We start from the raw sequence: 21,805 nt of genomic DNA, 5'->3' as shown, positions 1-21,805 counted from the left end.
AACTTCTGCAAAGACAGTAAAGCATTCTGGGAAATGTAGTCCCACGATACTGCCCCTAGCTCACTCTATTCCTCTGGTTCCTTGAGGCTTCCTCACCCCTCTACCCACCCCACTTCTATGACCCCAGTGCTCCTTCTCAATTCAGGCTAGACCCGAACATGTACACAGGTATATAGATAAGAGATGGGAGCTCACGACACACAGAATACAGGAACAGGAGTGGGAATAATGATAGCAGAAGGGTAGGGGGAAGAGGGGGAGAGGGAGAAAGGAGGAACCGATCGCAATGATGGACACATAACCACACACCCCTCTCCAGGGGAAGAACAACAGAAAACACGGAAGGAGACAGCGGTCAGTGTGAGAGATGAAAATAATAACAATGTACAATCTATCAGGGGACTAGCATTGCGGGGGAAGAGCGGGGAGGGGGAAAGAGCTGATACCAAAGGCTCAATAGAAGGTAAACTTCAAAATAATACTAATTTATAATTTATCAAGGGTTCATGAGGGAGGGGGCAGGGAGGGAGGGGAAAAATAAGCTGATACCAGGAGCTCGAGTAGAAAGCAAATGTTTTGAAAATGATGATGGCAACAAATGTACAAATGTGTTTGACACAATGGATGTATGTATGGATTGTTGTAAGAGTTGTATGAGCCCCCAATAAAATGATTTTTAAATTTTTTTAAAAGAAAGTAAATGTCTAGAAAAGAATGAAGGAGACATGTACAAACATGCCTGATTCAATTGAAGTGTAGATTTTTTTTGATGTGTGGATTGTGATAAGAGTTGTATGACCCCCCAAGAAAAATATTTTTTTTAAGTATTTCAGCTCCCCTAATCTAAAAAGAGTTGGTATAATGATAAATAGGCAAAGTTCTAGTAGCTTCTTTCTAGACCACTCCCCTGTTTTCTCAAAATTTATTAGAGGTTTTGTTAGGTAATTTAGCTTAGGGACTGGGGTGTCCATTACGCATGCTCAGAGGTCCAAGCTACCCGCCCATGAAGGAGTGGTACACTGCACCCTCAGAGGCTCAGGTTTCAGGCCAGGAAGGGGAGGTACACCAGGGTAGGCACTGCACCTGGATTGGCCGCCCTAGGCCAGGTAAATTCAATTTAGCCAATGGGGTTGACCAGCGTCGTCCACCATGCCTCCCTGTGGAATAATTTAAAAGGCGGGAGACCTGAGCTGACCTCATGACTTTCCGAACAGCTTCTAGGAAGACTTTACCTTCATGAGGAGTCCTGCGGGTGCCTATGTAAACCTGAGGCTCAAAGGTAAACAAGCAGGCATCTAGGGCAGAAGCAACAAAGCCCACATGGAAGAAGCACACCAGCCTGTGTGATCACGAGGTGTCGAAGAAATCAGGTATCAGGCATTACCAGAACAAAAAAATCTTATCATATTGAATTAGGCAGGGAGTACAGAGTGGAGACCCAAAGCCCATTTGTCGGCCACTGGAGATCCCCTTACAGAGGGGTCTAGGGGAGGAGATGAGTCAGTCAGGTGCGATGTACCACCGATGATAAATACAACTTTCCCCTATTTCCTAAATGCTACCCCCCCCCACTACTATCATGATCCGAATTCTACCTTGCTAGACCAGAGGATGTACACTGGTGCAGACAGGAATTGGAAACACAGGGAATCCAGGGCGGATGATCCCTTCAGGACTGGGAAGGTAGAGGGAGAGTGGGTTGGAAAGTGGGAGAAAGAGGGAATCGATTACAAGGATCTACATGTGTCCTCCTCCCTGGGGGATGGAAAACAGAAAAGTGGGTGAAGAGAGACGTCGGACAGGGCAAGATATGACTAAATAATTTATAAATTATCAAGGGTTCATGATGGAGGGGGGAGCGGGGAGGGAGGGGAAAAAATGAGGGCCTGATGCCAAGGGCTTAAGTGGAGAGTAAATGTTTTGAGAATGGTGAGGGCAACGAATGTACAACTGTGCTTTACACAATTGATGTATGTATGGATTGTGATAAGAGTTGTACGAGCCCCTATTAAAACGATTAATAAAAAACCTCACTTGCATCACAAACCAGACTTCAGCGTGAATTTTTTCTCACGCAGAGCCAAGGACTGAGGTATATCTATCCCCAGAGAGATCTAACAGTTGCTGAACTTGTCCCAAACTCGCAATTTCTTCCTAAAGTCTGGGGGCAGATCTATAAACTGGGTGGCATTGTATAAGTTATCTCAACAGTGTTTTTCCCGGAAGGTTCTTAGGCTCCAGGCCAGTAGGTTTTATTACAGCCTGCTGTAACTTTCTAATACCATAGGTTCTTTGAGGGCCTGTTTAATGGCAACTCATTTGGCATTATAATGTAAAATAGTTTCCAGGCCAAATTTTCCTACTGCTTTATTCCGAAGAATATCAGTTTTTCTTTAGAGTACAAGGAGTAAACTGGTCCCAATTTTTTTTCTAGTAAATCATTTTATTGGGGGCTCTTACAACTCTTATAACAATCCATACGTCAGGCACATTTGTACATATGTTGGCATCATTTCAAAACCTTTTCTTTCTACTTGAGCCCTTGGTATCAGCTCTCTTTTTTTAATTAATAAATCTTTTTATTGGGGCTCATAAAGCTCTTATCACAGTCTGTACATACATCAATTGAGCAAAGCACCCTTATACATTCGTTGCACTCGTCATTCCCATAATTCACCTTCCACTTGGGTTCCTGGAATCAGCTCGGTTTCCCTTTTTTTCCCCTCCCCCTCCCTCCCCGCTCCCCCCTTCCCCCTAGTCCCTTGATAGTTTATAAATAATTATTATATCTTATCTTACACTCCCCGGCGTCTCCCCTCACCCACCTCCCCATTGCCCATCTCCCAGAGAGGAGGTTACACATAGATCTCCAAGATCGGTTCTCCCTTTCTACGCCCCCTTCCATCCTGGTGTCGCCACTCCTACCGCGGGTGTTGAGGGGTTCGTCTGTCCTAGATTCCCTGTGTTTCCAGATCCCTACTGCACCGCTGTACATCCTCTGATATAACCAGGTCCGCAAGGTAGAATTGGGGCCATGATAATTGGGAGGGGAGGAAGGTTCAGGAACTAGAGGAAGGTTTTGAGTTTCATTGTTGCTACACTGAACCCTGAGTGACTCATCTCCTCCCCACTACCCCTTTGGAAGGGATGTCCAGTATCAGCTTTTTTTTTAACCTCCTTCCCCAACTCTCCCACCCTTGTGAACCCTTTATAAATTATAAATTATTCATCTTACACCACCCCTTCACCCACGTTTCTGTATTTTGTCCCAGGAGGGGTGGGGGTGGGTTGGTGTTAAACGTTGATCAGTTGAACATTGTGATCAATTCCCCCAGTTGTCCCAATTCTTAAGGATGCATCCCAGAAGGATGTCTGTATGTATTAACCCTTCATTCCCTATCTGAAAGCAGAGGAGATCCTGGCGGAGCTTGAGCATCCTCTTCCTAGCTACCATGTTTTAAAAAAAGACTGTTTGGGAGAGAGTGCCCACCTCCAGTCCTGGGTTTCCAGAATTAACCAGTTCTTAAAGGGTAAACCCTCCCTACCTCTCCCCTTTCTGCTGATTCCTAACATTTTTACTCTGGGGAAAATGCTCTAATAAGCCATTCCCTTTGTGTAACTTGTCCAAAGACTTTCCCATAGCTTCTGGAATTTTTAGACAGTGCCAACCCAGTAAAGGTGATCAAGTGAGTGTTGGAAAATTACCATAAGACTCACAAAGTAAAATCACACATTGGTCCCATCTACCATAAAATTGGTGGGGGAAAGTGGCCCGAGATATAATCTCACATATCTTTCATAATAGCTTCTATCACCACCATGTCAATTCCGATTCGTAGCAACAACATAGAACAAGGCAGACCTGCAAACGCTCTTGAGGACAGAAAGCCTCATCTTTGTCTCACAGAGAGGCTGGTAATCTAGGCCACCAGGGCTCCTGGCTGGTATTTTATAGACAGGCACTTTAAGAGACATATTAGCTGTGTCCCAGACAAGAGTAGATTACATTTAGCAAACATTTTTAATCATTTTACTGGAGGCTTCTTTTTTTTTTTTTTTTGGAGGCTACTACAACTCATCACAATCCATACAGGCATCCACCGTGTCAAGCACATTTGTACATTTGTTGCCATCATCATTCTCAAAACATTTTCTTTCTACTTGAGTCTTTGGTATCAGCTCCTAATTTTCCCCCTCCCTCCCCCACTCTCGCTCAGGAACCCTTGATAATTTATAAATTATTACCATTTTTTCATGTCTTACACTGACTGATGTCTCCCTTCACCCACTTTTCTGTTGTCTGTCTCCCAGGGAGGGGGTTATAGGTATATCATTGTGATCGGTTTCCCTTTTCTCCCCCAATCTTTCCTTTACTCTCCCAGAATCACTATTCTCATTATTGGCCCTGATGGGTTTATATGTCCTGGATTCCCTGTGTTTCCATCTCTTATCTGTACCAGTGTATTGGTCTGGTCTGGTCGAACCAGATTTGTAAGGTGGAATTGGGATCATGATAGTCTGTGGGAGGAAGCATTAAAGAACTAGAAGGAAGTTGTATGTTTCACCTGTGTTATACTGCGCCGATTGGCTCGTCTCCTAACTGAGACCCTTCTATAAGGGGATGTCTAGTTGACTAAGATGGGCTTTAGGTCTCCACTCTGCATAGCCCCTCATTCTCAATGATATGATTTTTTTGTTATTTGATGCCTGATTCCTGATTCTATTAAGACCACGTTATCACACAGGCTGGGGTGCTTCTTCCATGTGGGCTTTGTTGCTTCTCAGCTAGATGGCCACCTGTTTACCTTCAAGCCTTTAAGACCCCAGACACTATATCTTTTGAGAGCCAGGCACTATCATCTTTCTTAACCACATTTGCTTATGTACCCATTAGTCTTCAGTGATCCTGTTGGGAAGGTGAGCATCAAGGAATACTAGGTTAATAGAACAAAGTGTTCTTTTCATTAAGGGAGTACTTGAGTAGAGGCCCAATGTCCATCTGCTACCTTAATACTACACCAATAAATATATGTACATAGATCTATTTCCCCATCCTCATATATAAATATATTTACATGTGTACATGCCTGTATTTAGACCTCTATAAATGCCCTTTGCCTCCTAGTTCTTTCCTCTATTTCCTTTTACTTTTCCACTATCATGCTCAGTATTCATTTGGGTTTCAGTAATTTCTCTCAGTTACATTGCCCTTGATCAAGCCCTACCAGGCTTCCTACACCCTCTTCACCATGGGTTTTAGATCACTTGTTCCATTGTCCTTGGGTTTGTTAACATCCACTTCCTGCCACCACCTCCCAGTTCCCCATGTCCCTCCAGAACCCTTGTTCCCATTGTTTTCTCCTCTGGATTGTTTATCCAACCTTTCTTATCTAGATAGACCAGCAGAGATAATAATATGTACCAAGAAACAAGACAGGAAAACAAAGCAACAAAAGAAAACAAAACAGCAACAAAAAAACCTGTAAATACTTGAAAGTGTTGAGTCTGATGGGGTGTCACACCTTGCCCACAAAGTCTATTTTTGGTATTCCTGGGGAACATATTTGCTTTGCTCCCCTTGCTGTTCTGTTGCATGCCCATAGTGTTTTGCATCAGTGTGGTGGGGTCAGATCAGGCTCAAGTCCCACACTGTGTCGCCAGGGTTGTGGCACTTTGGGTCAGTGAGGGACATCATGTATTGTAGTGGGGCCGACCATATGGTCCTCTCTGTGCATTGGCTGCTCTAAGCAGGAAATTGTCTTCAGGGCCTCAAGGGCCAGAATGTGCTCCACTCTCTCTTCCTCCCCCTTCATTTGCTCCCATGTGCTCCGATCAGACATGCCCCTCTCCCTGAGCTGTAGCTTCAGTATAACAAACCTTTTTAAGTAGTTACTTACATACAGAAGATACTCTTAAATGTCCACAATATTTTTACATAAGGAAATTAAAGAAGATGAGTCAGTCAGGTTGCCGTATAGCACCGATGAAACATACAACTTTCCTTTAGTTTATAATGTTTCCTGCCCCCACACTATCATGATCCCAATTCTACCTTACAAATCTGGCTATACAAGAGCATGTACACTGATACAGATAAGAGCTGGAAACACAGGGAATTCAGGAGAGATAAACCCCTCAGAACCAATCATGAGAGTAGGGATACCAGGAGGGTAAGGGAAAGGTGGGGGTGAATGGGGAATAAGAACACAATAATCTACATTTAACCCCCTCACAGGGGGATGGACAACAGAAAAGTGGGTAAAGGGAGATAGCGGTCAGTGTAAGACATGAAAAGTAATAATTTATAAATTATCAAGGGTTCATTATGGAGGGAGGATAGGGAAGGGAGGGGGAAAATGAGGAACAGATACCAAGGGCTTAAGTAGAAAGGAAATGTTTTGAAAATCATAATGGCAACATATGTACAAATGTGCTTGACACAATGGATGGATATATGGGTTGTAATAATATCTGTATGAGCCCCCAATAAAATGTTTTAAAAGAAAAGAAATTCAAGAAATACTTAATTTATTTAGTGGCTATTAAAAATATTTTAAGTCAGTTTATTGGCAGCGCTTACAGCTCTTATAACATTTTAAAAATTATTTTATTGGGGGCTCATACAACTCTTATCACAATCCATACATACGTCAATTGTATAAAGCACATTTATACATTCGTTGCCTTCATCATTCTCAAAACATTTGCTTTCCGCTTGGGCTCTTGGAATCAGCTCCTCATTTTTCTTTTCTTTTTTTTCCCCTCCCTCCCTGTTCCTCCTCCCTCATGAACCCTTGATAATTTATAAATTATTGTTTTATCATATCTTGCACTGCCTGACATCTCCCTTCACCCATTTTTCTGTTGTCCATGTCCCAGAGAGGAGGTTTTATGTAGATCCCTGCTATCGGTTCCCCCTTTCTACCACCACTTCCCGCCCGGTATCACCACTCTCACCTTTGGTCTTGAAGGGTTCATCTGTCCTAGATTCCCTGTGTTTCCAGATCCCATCTGTACCGCTGTGCATCCTCTGGTCTAACCAGGTTTGCAAGGTAGAATTGGGATCATGATAGTTGGTGGGAGGAAGCATTTAAGAACTAGAGGAAGGTTGTGAGTTTCATTATTGCTACACTGAACCCTGAGTGACTCATCTCCTCCCCACAACCCCTCTGCAAGGGATGTCCAGTTGTCTACAGATGGGCATTGGGTTTCCATCACACGCTCCCCTCATTTACAATGATATGATTACCCCTCCCCCCCCCGCCTTTGTTGCTTGAAACCTGGTCCCCTCAGCCCTTCATGATCACACATATTGGTGTGCTGCTTCCATGTGGGCTTAGTTGCTTCTGGGCTAGATGGCCGCTTGTTTACTTTCAAGCCTTTAAGTCCCCAGAAGCTACATCCCTCAATAGCCGGGCACCATCAGTCTTCTTCACCACACTTACTTATGCACAGATTCATCTTCAGTGTTTATGTGGGGAAGGTGATCACATAATGATGATTTTTGTTCTTTGGTGTCTGCTACCTGATCCCTTCAACACCTCATGTTCACATAGACTTGTGTGCTTCTTCTCTGTGAGTTTTGTTGCTTCCAAGCTAGATGGCTGCTTGTTGGCCTGTAAGACCCCAGACACTATATCTTTTGCTATCCAGGCACCATCAGCTTTCTTCACCATGTTTGCTTATGCACATGTCTGTCTTCAGCGATCATGTCGGGAAGGTGGATATCATGAAATGACGTTTAGCTGAGCAAGGTGCTCTTAATTGAGGGAATGCGTGCAAGGAGGCCCAATGTCCACCTGCTAATCTACTACTAAACATATAAATATATGCACATAGGTCTATTTCCCCCATGATCATAAATATATTTACATATGTACATGTCTGTATTTAGGCTTCTATGTATGCCCTTTGCTTCCTACTCCCTTCCTCTATTTCCTTATGCTTTCCTCCCATCCCACTACCATGTTCAGCCTTCATTCTGGTTTCAGTAAGTTGTCTCAGTTACCTTTCCCTTGGTCACTTTGTTCAGTCATGTTAAGATTTGTGTAATAATCATAACATTTTTTTCTCATACTCATTGGCTCCCCATTTCCCCATCATTCCCTGCCATGCCCCCTATCCAGTTACTATCTCTATAGGTCTACCTATCTTGGATTTTGTATATGGAAAATTATACAAAACACAATTTTTCAAAAATCATACAAAGTAAACAACCCAACAACAATGACTAGATCAAATAGTGAAACCTCAAAGAGAGAGCAGAAAATATTAAGCATTGGAACAACTTTATAATGGGCCAAGAGGGAGAACAAATGATAGGGTATTGCATTTTAGCCTAACTACATCTACCATACTCACCGTTATAGTTCTCTCTGCATGATAGCAAAGCTATTCACACCCCTCAGCGAAAGAGGGAATTCCTCAGAGACGTAACACATGCAGGGGCCCTGCAGACGGATTCTGGGCTTCCAGCATCATCCCTGGTCTTCTGCATATCAGTGTTCATGATTTAAGCTCTGATACCATTCCCTCCTTTGGACTTGAGTTTTATTTACAATCCTTGGACCACACAGGAGGCTGTGCTTCTTCCATGTGGATTTTGTTGGCACTGCATTTAACTAGCTCCTTGTTTGATGACAAGCCCTTAAAGACTCCAGACACTATTCTTTCTTCTAGCTAGGCACCATCTGTTTTCTTCACCTTACTTTGCTATAACAGTCACATCTATAACAGTCACATCTCAGGGGTGGGATCGGGGAGGGAGGGGGATGGGGGGAAAAAAGGGAAACCGAGCTGATTCCAGGAACCCAAGTGGAAGGTGAATTATGAGAGTGATGAGTGCCACGAATGTATAAGGGTGCTTTGCTCATTTGATGTATGTACAGATTGTGATAAGAGGCTTATGAGCCCCAATAAAAAGATTAAAAAAAAGAAAAGAAAATGATTAGGGCAAAGAATGTACGGATGTGCTTTATACAATTGATGTATGCATATGTATATGTATGGATTGTGATAAGAGTTGTATGAGCCCCTAATAAAATGTAAAAATAAATAAATTAAAAAAAACAGTCACATCTTCAGTGATCTCTTCATGAAGACAAGCATTGAGCAAAGCTATGTCATAATAACTAATTTTATGCTTTGAGAATGATTAGGGCAGGGAATGTATGGATGTGCTTTATACAATTGATGTATGTATATGTATGGATTGTGATAAGAGTTGTATGAGTCCCTAATAAAATGTAAAAAAAGAAAAGAGGAGAAAAAAATGATTAGGGCAAAGAATGTACAGATGTGCATTATGCAATTTATGTATGTATATGTATGAACTGTGATAAGAGTTGTATGAGCCCCTAATAAATTGTTAAAATAAAAAAAAAACTAATTTTTATTACATTGGGGTTAAAATTTAGTGTGAGCCTCAAATGCAACCATACATCTCTGGTTTATATATCCCTCTGGTTCATTTTAGAGATGTTATCATTTTATGATTTAAAAACAAACACACAAACTCACTGCCATGGAGTTGATGCTGACTCATAATGGCATCAACTGCCCCTTTGAGTAGCAAAGATTCAACCCCTCATGAGAATAAAAAGCCCAGTCTTTCTCACCCATCATTTTAATGTACAGAACAATATAATTCATCCCCTTGAGGCATAATGTAATTCTGTTGATAGTGTCATTAATTTAGCTAATAGTATGGAATCTAAAGCATTATTGAGGAAAGGAAATTATTTGAGAATAGGCTGGCTTCAGATTGTGATACATAAAAATGTTGACATACAGATTAGACACTATTTGTACAAACAATGAGGTGGCTGACAGGACAAAGCTTTCTTTTTTAAAAAAAAATCATTTTACTAGTGGCTCCTACACCTCTTATCACAATCCTTACATACATCCATTACGTCAAGCACATTTGTGAGCTATAAAATGACTGTTCTCCAGCTCGTCTCCCGCAAATATGTATGTCAGACCTAGGACACTGCTTGCAACTCATGGTAAATGACTGTCAAGTGATCTCCCTGAAGACACCACCATGCAGAGCAAACAGACCCTATTGTGTATCCCACCATGAGTGGGGCTCACTCCCTGCTGTTAGGGACAGTGGAATGCTTCCCTGAAAGTTTACACTAAATCAAGTCTCCAGCTCAAGGGCAATCAAGGTTATGCCACCATCATGAATCTAGGATCTGCCTATCTTGTCACATGCATACTCTTACTACCTCCTCTTCCTACACTTGATCTTAGCCAAAAGGCTGAGAAGCGATACCTCCTCTTCCTATAGCATGTACACCCGTAGCTCATCCCCTTCCTGTGATGTGTATGCCTATTGTACAGCCCCTTCCTGTGATGTATGGTTACCTATAATCATATCCCCTCTAAGTAAATATGAGCCTGCCCTCTCTGCCTGTGTTGTGCGCAGACCTGGCTGTTGAGATCCAGGAGGTGAGCGTGCTACTATGAAATGTGTCTGACACTCTCTCCCATCTCTTATTCTCTATGATTTTACTACAATCTATATATATTTTAACCGTACAATTGCACTTACTGAACCCGTAATAATGTAAGAGGCTGGCTTCCCCCAGACATTAGTACATTTTTTGCCATCATCATTCTGGACAAAGTTTTCAATAATACTCATTAGCAAAGGTAGAACCACGCCTACAAGATTAAGACATGTCCAAAAAAAGATTAATAGATTAAAATGGTAAGCACTTGGTATTGCAGGTCATCATTTATTGGGCACCTAATTTCTATTTTAGACAATTTTGGGTTTGGCTGTAATTCATGAGTCCCATCACCTCAGAGTTCTAAAAAAATTGATTTAGTCTAGTTGGCTCCAAGCTCGGGATAGTAGTCCTTTTATAAGGCCAATATAGGCTATTTTATAGAAAAAAATTGTTAAATATCTTAGCAGATCTCTAAAGCAAAAGCTTATCTGTAGGTGAGAAAACTTGACAAGGCCATGGTTAAGTCATAGTAATTTGTGTGTGTGTATGTATGTATATTCCAAAATTTCCCAAAATACAATGCTAAAATGTTTCAGATATAATGTCAAACTAAAGTTATTAAAACTTCTGTTGTTGTTTCTAGTTGCATAACTTAGAAATGATTGGGAGTGCTCTACTGGCAATCTTTCCTTGGCTTCTTCTAACCATAATATTTAATATTATAATTCACATTTAATTGAACTGAGCATCATTATAAACTAGCCAAGATGTAGGGATTCGGGTTATTACTTTACCTTAACCCTTTAAAAGATAATAATCCCACTGCTATTTTAGAAGAGGGTATGATCTTTATGTGACATCTTGTGAAAGATTTGAAGGTCTAAAACTGTACGTTATAAACCGTATAATATAGGTCAGCTCTGGTGTTCAATAATCAGGTTTGCCAACCTTGGCTAGAGTACTCAAAAGTTAAGAGGAGTCTTCATTTGCTAACTAGCCTCTGGCCTGCTGAACCCTTCCACTCCAGTGTGTGTGAGCCACAGCATTGCAATGTTTGTGGCTCATGTGCCTTGTGCTGCTGCTTTAAAGAGAAGCCTGACTGCTGTCAAGCAACTCTTTTTGACTGTTTTTTACTTCTATTTTTTTCTTTCCTGTTTCTCCTTTCTTTTTATTTTGTATTTATTTCTACCCTTTCTCTTCTTCCATTATTTCATTTTAAAAATAATTCCTTTTAATTTTTGCCCAGTTGGGCAGGAAACAGACCTTGTATCCCCACTGGTCAGCCATACCCACTGTACCTGCCACCTACTGTTGCTTTTTCCACGCCCTCTTCTGAATCCAGCTTTAATTTCTGGCAACTTCCTGGCAATGGACTGCTGCCATTGTCTTTTAATTATCATCACTAAAATCTTACTTGCATGTAATATCAATGATATTGTTCAATAATTTCTGCATTCTATTGTGTCTCCTTTCTTTGGACTGAGCACAAACATGGGCGTCTTCAGTAGGTTGGTCTTCAGATTTCTTGGCATAGACTAGTAGGTTCTTCCAGCACTAAAGAAAAAAGGAAGGATAAGTCACTGACTAGAGTACCTTGAGAGGATAATTTGTTATGCTAACAGACAGGATCATGGTAAAATGTCTTTTGAGTTTAAACCTTACCCAAGTGAATGGAGCCCTGTTGGCCACAGTGGGTTACTCACTGGGCTGCTAACCACAAGGTCAGCAATTCAAAACCACCAGCTGCTCTATGGGAAAAAAGGGGAGGCCTTCTAATTCCATAAAAAGTTATGCTTTGGGGGCTTGAACTGGGAGGTTCTAGGATACGACAAAAAGGTGTAACAACGGTCCTGCCAAGAAAGTTCGTGGCTATTTGCTACACGAACTTCCCATTGTGTAGCCTAAGACTGAGCCATTAAAAAGTTCATAGTTTTAAAAAAAAGTTCATAATAAGAAACATAGCAGAAAAAAAAAGAAACATAGCAGAGGCCACAGCAATTAGAGACATTTCTGAAGCAAGTTCTTTATGCATATGTGCTTCCCAAAGTGTACTTATAACTACTGTGTATTTCGAGTATAAGCCAACCCGAATGTCAGCTGAGGCACCTAATTTTATCACAAAAACTGCTTTTAAATGTGCAGGAATGTGATGAGCTACTTCCATAAAGATTATAAGACTAAAAAAAATGTGTTGAGAAACATGGCTTATACACAAGTATGTACGAGAATATTATTGTGAGTTGTGCCAAGGTGGTCTCATGGAAGCCCAGAAGGACTGAACATCCACCCTGACTCAGACCTGCAGGTCCTGCCCCACGATCTCTTCCAAAGCCTAATAAAGATTAGAAGCTGAAGTAAAACAACCCTGAATGGAAATCGTTCTTTGTGGCAAAAAAAAAAAAAAAAGTCATGCTCCTAGGGAAACCCACAGGGTTGTGCCTGCCTTACGCATCGCTGTGAGTCGGAAATGACTCCATCGCAGTGAGTGAGTTGGAAGAGTGTGACTCAAGCCACCACCCTTTGTTTCCTTGGACGTATGCGAGGCAGAAGGCAAAAACCGTACCTCCATCAAAGTTGTTCTCTTTGTGACAGTTCCCTTCCTGAAGAGCATGCGCAGTGGCAAATAGACCTGTTCTGACTTTGGAACAGTTTTGCTTGTATCTCTGGACCTGCATCTGGCTTGCTTCTGCCTGACCTCCAGTTCTTGGGACTTGAGTTGCAGATTATCTATACCTAACCTCATTTTACCTTGTGGAGTGCAGCTCACTTCGTAACCACCAGGCCACCAGGCTCCTTCCTTGTGGCTAAGGAAGATCCTCCAGACAGAATATCTGAGTTGGGACTCAATAGCACCCACAATCCCATGAGCTATTTCTTTAATGCTTCATAAATTCTGTGAAATCTGCAGCAAATTTCAGACCCTGGGACATGAGGGAATATACGAAGGGAAGGGGTGGTGATTGATATCAGAGATAAGACAGTGGTATAGCAATTTGGAAAAGTTGGATATTTGGAACATCTTTAATCTCTACCTACTTGGAACTAGTTTTGTATGAATCTGCCTAAAAGAAATGATTTTTCCAATGTTTAATGCCAAATGTTCAGTTGATTTTTGGAAGTCTTTCTTTAAAGTCATAGACTCTCCCTTGCCCAGTCAAGCATCAAACCCAAACAAACCCACTGCCATTGAGTTGACTGACTCATCAAGCTACCTTCTCCTTATGATTTTAGAAACTGTAAATAGATAGATATCACAAACATATTTATTTATTAACCAAAGGATCCCAATTAAATCAACACTTTGAAATAATTGTATGTAAGATGTCTTTGAAAGAGTAATTGAATATCATAATCAGGAAAAAGTTAAGCATATGAACAGTGCTATAAGACAGCAAAGTAAAGCAACAGGGGCTGCTGCCAGCCAGCCTCAAGCACACTTCCAAATGACCATCAGTCCTGGTGGAACAGGACTTGGACTTAACGATCTGTATGTGGGAAAAGGCTGACCCGCATAAATAAGTAGAGCTGAATAAGGCAGTCAAGGAGGGAGCACATGTTCTCATGTGTGGGTACTCTCCCCTGTGAGTAAGTTCCAGAACTGGTCACAGACTCTGGACTTCAGCTGAATGTCCGCTTGTAGTGTCAAAATCTCCCATTCTGTATGAAAGTGATATGTTTTGTCTTCTTACTTGGTCCAGCTCCCCCACTCATTTTAATTGGCGACAACTTAACCTCTCGGTTTTGCTGCACTTAAAGCAGTTGTTTGCACATGAGTTTGGCACCAAAGATTGCATCTGATTGGCTGCGCTGTATATTAATTAAGTGACAGGACTGATGATTGGCTTACATCTATTTTGTTAATGCCCTGCGATCGACCCACAATACATTTGTGATCGACTAGTAGATCGGGATCGACGTATTGATCACCCCTGAAGTATAGAATACACTATTCTCTTTAAAAGATTTAAAAAAATAGCAGTATGGAGATTTGCTTGTTGAAATGAGCTTGTTCTCAGTTATTTCCTACCCAAGAGATGATGGGAATGTTTACTCTACTGTTTCACAGGAGTACAGGTGACATTGTTCATAACACATTCCATCACTAGTTTTTCATCTTCCAATGTTGTTACTGTGGTCTCCCCATCCAACCCCTGGTGTTGATCCAAAGCATTGTTTGTAAAATTGCAGACAGCCTTTGTCTTCCTGCCATCAGCTGCAGTTTCTTCAAACTTTTCTCTCAGGTTCTAAGAAAACTGTGTTGTTTTCAAAGTGTGATTGGTTCTCATGGCGAGGTTTTGACCATCACTAGAGATGACACCATCAAACTTGGCCATTGCACCCATTTTGGCAGAGCCATTCCCACTCCTAGTTCCTTCACGTATTCATCAAAGCCTTTGCTGCTTACCAGGCATCTTCCAACGAGCTGCTGAATGGTGGCCATGTTGGAACTGGACGAACCGGGTGTGCCCAGTGGACAGAAGAGAGTCCAGGAGAAGAGCACAGCGTGAAATTCCATCTTCACAGAAGTAGGAAGCATCATCTTTCTCCCCCAGCAACTGGTGTGTGAAGAGCTGACCTAGTTCACAACCCACCCAGTGCTTAACCCACTGTTCTTTTTCTTTTCCTATAGACAGGTGTACCCGTGACTAACCAACCTGAACAAGGACCGCCTTGAAAATGGCTCAGTACAAATCATCGGCTTTTTTTTTCTTACTCTTTCAATATTTTTCTCATGTTTCTTCAGATTTAAATTCTGAGGTGGATTGAATATCTTAGCATCCTAATTCCTCTAATCAAATGAAACCATCTCAACGGGCAATCATTTGAACCAGCTGAAACAAAATTGCAGCCCTGGGTGATGTGCCTCGATGAAAATGATAAATTACCCAGAGCAGCGAGGTCCCCAGAGAATGCTGAAGGTGGACTTTGGTACCAGGGTGTGGTGCCCCAACAGACTGGACTGGAAAACTCTCCTAAAGGCAAACAAACAGTCCTTGAACTAACTACAAGCTTTTCTCTTTCTCGTTGTGTTTTGTTTTGTCATTGGTGTGTTGTTGTTGTATTTGTTGTATATTGTTGCTTGGTTTTGCTCTGTCTTGTTTTTGTGCATGTTATTATCTCCGCAGGTCTGTCTAAATAAGATAGGCTGCATGAACAATGATGAGCAGAAAACAACGGGACCAACTGCTCCAGGAGGACTGTGGACGCCATTACAAGATGGCGCTGGACCGCGCCCTTATCTTCAGGGTTAGTGATAACAAGTTATGCCACGCATGCGCTCAGTCTGGACTTTGACGCAGGAGAGCTTTGCGCCTATCTGAGAGAGTCCCGTCACCCCGAAGCATATATAAGCCAGGGTTTTTAGCCTGCCCGGGGTCTTCCATAGCTGACCTCGGATCTAGAGGCAGCTCTCAATAAACTCCGCTTATCACGCTATCAGAAGGATCCTGGTCAATTTGTCTCGTCATGTGTCGCGTTCATCCTCTTATCTTCCGCCGTGGGAGGGTCGCTCGTGACAGCTGGTGCCGAAAACCCGGGATTTCGAGTCCTTAACAAGGCGACGAGACGGTTGAGTGGAGACCCCCGAAAGGGAGGATTCAGAACTGATCAGCGCTGCGGAGAGGGTGAGTTCTGCAAGGCCACTGCTGTGTGAATGTTTATCCGTTACGGCTGCGGCGGCCTTGGCTGAGTGTGGGAGAGAGTGCTGCTTCTGCTTTCGGTTTAGACCGAGAAGAAAATCCTGTGCTTAAGTCCCGTGTAGATAAACGGGCGACATGGGAAATGTTCCAATAAAACAGATGGTTAAAACTTTGCAGCAAATCTTGCTAGCTCGTCAACTGAAGATATCAGAAGGCACGCTTAGCAAATTTGTGAGGGAAATAGACCAGATTGCACCATGGTTTCTAACAACGGGCTCTCTGACTGTCCCATGTTGGGACAAGTTGGGAAGAGACATTGATCGAGCAAAAGAAGAGGGACAGATAATACCGGGCACGAGACCGGTCTGGAAACTAGTTAGAAGTTGCTTAGTGGACGAAGCTTGTGCAGAAGTGATACGTCAGGGGCAGCGTGAGTGGATTGACTTTCAAGACAGCATGTCAGAAGCAGGACAGGAACACACCCGAGGAAACAGGACGTCCGAAAAGGACGATCCGGGAATAGATCGATCTAAAAGGAAAAAACACAGGAGCTCAAAATTGGAGACAAATACGGAGTCAGAGGAAACCTCCGTGACCGGCTCGGAATCAGAGACCGGAGAGGAAACGGAGACAAAACAGCCCAAAACAGGAGGGACCACAAGAGAGAGGGGGGCTGCCGCGCGGGCACGGCAGGAAGCCCCTACTGAGATTAAGCTTAAAGACAAATCCAAAGTGCCAGGAAGTATTTATCCCTGGAAGGAATTAGGGGCTTTAGGCCTTACCGAAAGTGATGAGGAGGAATTGGAGGAGGCGGCGGCTGCATATGACAGAGGGAGGTACGATGAGTTTGCTGCTATTAAGTCTATACCTCCGGCACCTCAGATACCTCCCCCCTATAGCTCAGGGGGACAAAATTATTCTCTTTTGACGCCGAAGAGCCAACGGATGCTTAGTCAGATGTTCCCGGTTTTTGAAAATGCCAACCAACAGCGATATCATGAACCTTTAGATTATAAAATTGTCAAGGAATTGGCCGAGGCAGTAAGATCTTACGGAGTCAATGCTAATTACAAACAATCTTTAATAGATCGTGTCTGTGCGCATTGTATGACTCCTACTGACTGGTGTTCAGTCACCAAGGCGGTCCTAACCACAGTACAGTACCTAGAGTGGAAGTCTATGTGGATGGAAAACAGCATGACCCAAGCAAGACAAAATGCAGCCAGGGGCATGCCTCAGCAGGCTTGGACATATGAGATGCTAACAGGAAATGGTCAATGGGTAAACAATCAGACAGGTTACCCTATAGATGTATACCAACAAATTAATTTAGCCACCGGAAAGGCCTGGAAAGCGCTGCCCAATAGGGGAGAAGTAAGAGGGAACCTTACAAAAATAATACAAGGCCCTACGGAGCCATTTTCAGATTTTGTGGCTAGAATGCTAGAAGCAGCAGGAAAAATTGTGGGGAGTGGTGAGAACCTGGCCTATACCCCATCCAGTAAATAGACAAGCCCCAGTTCTCCCAGTATTTTTTGCTCAAAAATGTGATAGATTGGGAGTCCCTTGTAGTCCTGCTGTGAGTAAAGTATCAACATTTTATAATGTCACAAATTTTACTTTAGTTAATAGCTTATGTTTCCATATCGTAAAAAATTCTTCCAGTAATCAGTGCATAAATTTGAGAAAGATAAATGTTACAACATGGCTTGATCCTGAAGTTACCCCAGGGTCAACTGTCAAGGTAGAGGTCGATCAAGAAGGCGAGATGATTTTTAGTGGCTCGCCCCCAGCCCCGCAACTAGGCGAATGGTCGACACCAGCAACTCCGCCAGTGACACGTGTCGAGACATATGTCTGGCAAGAAGAATTGCTAGCACCAGTAGAGACGGGCGAAGAACATGAGGAAAGAACTCGATGCAATGGTACTCTGGAAAGAGTGAGGGTATTCCCTCCCTGTCGTCCTAGAGAAAGATTTCCACCAGAGTTTGAAAACTGTGACCCAGGGGTACAGGATAAATTGTATTTATCTAAACTAAACCTCAATTTTTCCCCAAAATTATATAACAGCACCCAGAATGTGAGCAAGAATACATGGCCGTGGCATCAGTGGATTCTAAATAACAGATTGAATGCTGCCACTATTATGTCCCCTTTTGCTGGCTTGTTGGGAAGCGTCATACGTCTCAAAAGAGCTAATGTAGTTATTGTGGGAAATATGGCAAACGTTAGTGAAGGCTTGAGTTATAGCCATAATTATATTTATGATTATAATCTAGTTTGCGTAAAAAGTCCTTTTTTATTTTTAGTTTTTAATGATACATGTATTATAAATGATGTTGTTAGTTGCAATAGTAGTAAATGTAGATGTAAAATTAGAGAGTGTTGGTCTGGAAACCGAACGCATAATGCTATGGTCATTCGCATTCCCACCTTAGTTCCTATACCTGTGGAAGCGGATCCGAATCAATTCCCCATTACTACTCTATTGAGACATAAAAGAGATTTTGGCGTAACAGCTGCAATTGTTACAGCAATAGCGATATCAGCAACAGCGGCCGTAACTGCGGGTATCGCTATGGCCAATCAAGTGCAGACAGCTAAAGTTATAAATGAAGTTGTGGAAAAAACCGCGGATGCACTAATGGAAGCCCGCAATGCCCAAGCTCATTTAGCGGCGGGAATAATTCTGTTGAATCAAAAAACGGATTTATTGCAACAAGAAATTGAGCAACTTACCAGCTTGGTACAACTGAGCTGTGTATTATCAACACCTGCGGTTTGTGTCACCCCTATTGTATATAATGAATCAAGCAGCATTATTAAAAACATTTCAGATTTTTTGACAGGCCAATGGAGTGAAGAGCTGGAAGCGATACAGGACCAGATGTTGTTGAAGATTTTGAAATTGAATGGCACACGTACTAAGCCTATCACGCTTGGAGATTACACCTCTTGGTTGTCCTCTGCTTTTTCCTATTTCAAGGAGTGGGTGGGAACATTTTTATTTTTGGGCTTAATCTGCTTCGGTGGCATAATTCTTCTCTGGATGATTTGCAAGCTCAAGCGCAATCAGGCTAGCGAAAAGCGTGTGATATTACAAGCCCTCATGGCTCTTGAAAAGGGCGAGCAGCCAGAGATTTGGCTTTCCCTCCTCAAGCGCTAGACCATGCGCAAGCTGAGTCCGCAGCCAAAGACGGGAAAGACCAGTGGGACATGGTACCAACCTAAGACAGGAGCCTGCCGCTAGAGGGCAGGAGTTCCGATGACGGGTAAGGACCATGTGGCATGCTAGGTCACCTAAGACAGGCGGGATTCCAAAATCTTATTATATAAAAAGGGAGGAGATGTGGACGCCATTACAAGATGGCGCTGGACCGCGCCCTTATCTTCAGGGTTAGTGATAACAAGTTATGCCACGCATGCGCTCAGTCTGGACTTTGACGCAGGAGAGCTTTGCGCCTATCTGAGAGAGTCCCGTCACCCCGAAGCATATATAAGCCAGGGTTTTTAGCCTGCCCGGGGTCTTCCATAGCTGACCTCGGATCTAGAGGCAGCTCTCAATAAACTCCGCTTATCACGCTATCAGAAGGATCCTGGTCAATTTGTCTCGTCGTGTGTCGCGTTCATCCTCTTATCTTCCGCCGTGGGAGGGTCGCGCGTGACAGAGGACATGGGAAAGAGTGAGGTGGTGGGAAAGGTATTGGTGTTAACAAGCCCACGGACAAGGGGACAACAAGTGATCCAAATTGGTGGTGAGGTGGGTGTGGCAGGCCTGGTAGGGTGTGATCAAGGGTAATGTAATCCAGAGGAATTACTGAAACTCAAACAAAGGCTGAGCATGATAGTGGGATAAGAGGAAAGTAAAAGGAAATAGAGAAAAGAACTAGGAGGCAAAGGGTATTTCTAGAGGTCTAAATAAAGGAATGTACATATGCAAATATATTTATATATGAGGATGGGGAAATAGATCTATGTGCATATATTTATAGGTTTAGTATTAAGGTAGCAGAAGGACATTGGACCTCCACTCAAGTACTCCCTAAATGCAAGAATACTTCTATTAAATTGGCATTCTATGATGCTCACCTTCCCAACACAACCGCTGAAGACGAAGCGGGTAAATAAGTAAATGTGGTGAAGAAAGCTGATGGTGCCCATCTATCAAAAGATATAGCATCTGGGGTCTTAAAAGCTTGAAGGTAAACAAGCAGACATCTAGCTCAGAAGCAACAAAGCCCACATGGAAGAAGCACACCAGCCTGTGCGATCATGAGGTGTTGAAGGGATCAGGTATCAGGCATCATCATAACAAAAACTCTTATCATAGTGAATTAGGCAGGGAGTGCAGAGTGGAGATCCAAAGCCTATTTGTAGACACTGGACATCCCCTTACCGAAGGGTTTTTGGGGAGGAGACGATCCAGTCAGGGTGAGATGTAGCAACAATGAAACATACAACTTTCCTCTAGTTCCTAATGCTTCCTCTTCCCCCACTATCATGATCCCAATTCTACCTTACAAATCTGGCTAGACCAGAGAATGTACACTGGTACAGATAGGAACTGGAAACACAGGGAATCCAGCGCGGATAATACTGGTATAGATAGGAACTGGAAACACAGGGAATCCAGGGTGGATGATACCTTCAGGACTAGTGGTGTGAGTGGCTATACTGGGAAGGTAGGGGGAGAATGGGTTGGAAAGGGGGAACTGATTACAAGGATCTACATGTTACCTCCTCCCTGGGGGATGGACAATGGAGGAGTGGGTGAGGGGAGACATCAGACAGGGCAAGATATGACAAAATAATTGATAAATTATCAAGGGTTCCTGAGGGAGAGGGGAGCAGGGAGGGAGGGGAAAAATGAGGAGCTGATGCCAGGGTCTTAAGTGGAGAGCAAATATTTTGAGAATAATGAGGGCAATGCATGTACGAATGTGCTTTACACAATTGATGTATGTATAGATTGTGATAAGAGTTGTATGGGTCCCTAATAAAGTGATTTTAAAAATGATAAATTCCATTTTAAATTTGTATGGGTACTTTCTAGCATCTGGAAATCCAAGAAATAAAGTACATGAATTTTGCTGCCCTCCCAATCCAGGTGTAGTATGAAGTTTAGCCATGGGGAGCCAATGTGAGGGGCCAGAGCTAAGCTGTGCTCACATAGACACGCACACAACAGCAAGGAGTTCAGCCAAAGTCTTACTAAAGCATAGGATCACTTTAAAAAGAAGAAATGAAATGGATCTTTCTTACAAGATAAGACACCTTAAACATAGATACTCTTTGAGAGTGAAGTGGGTCACCTCTCAAAAGTTGAGAAGGGATTATCTAGGGGAATGTTCCTTTTTTTTTTTTAAAGGACACTTTAAAAGGGGGTGGGGGCGGTTGCAGATCCACAAATGGCCAGGTAGATTTCTAGTTACTCAGTCCATCTTTGGGTCTCATACATATTTTCTTTCAATTTTATCTCAGCTCCAGCTTGGCCCCAGGTAAACACATTTCAGATTTATCTGACGGTATAGGTCTCTGTCAGGATGTTTCAAATATTCACCAGGTAAAACAGAAAGATTTCTCCCAAGTTATCACCCCCAAATATATGCCAAACTAAGCTGCTTGCTACACGTGGCAAATGACTACATACTTGGAGGTCAACAGAAGTAGGTCAGGGATTATTCTACCTAAGGGTAATTGGACCTC

The sequence above is a fragment of the Tenrec ecaudatus genome, chromosome 12, assembly GCF_050624435.1.
Source record: "Tenrec ecaudatus isolate mTenEca1 chromosome 12, mTenEca1.hap1, whole genome shotgun sequence".
Classification (NCBI taxonomy): domain Eukaryota; kingdom Metazoa; phylum Chordata; class Mammalia; order Afrosoricida; family Tenrecidae; genus Tenrec; species Tenrec ecaudatus.
The sequence above is the reverse complement of the archived record's forward strand: the minus strand, read 5'-3'. Positions refer to the sequence as shown.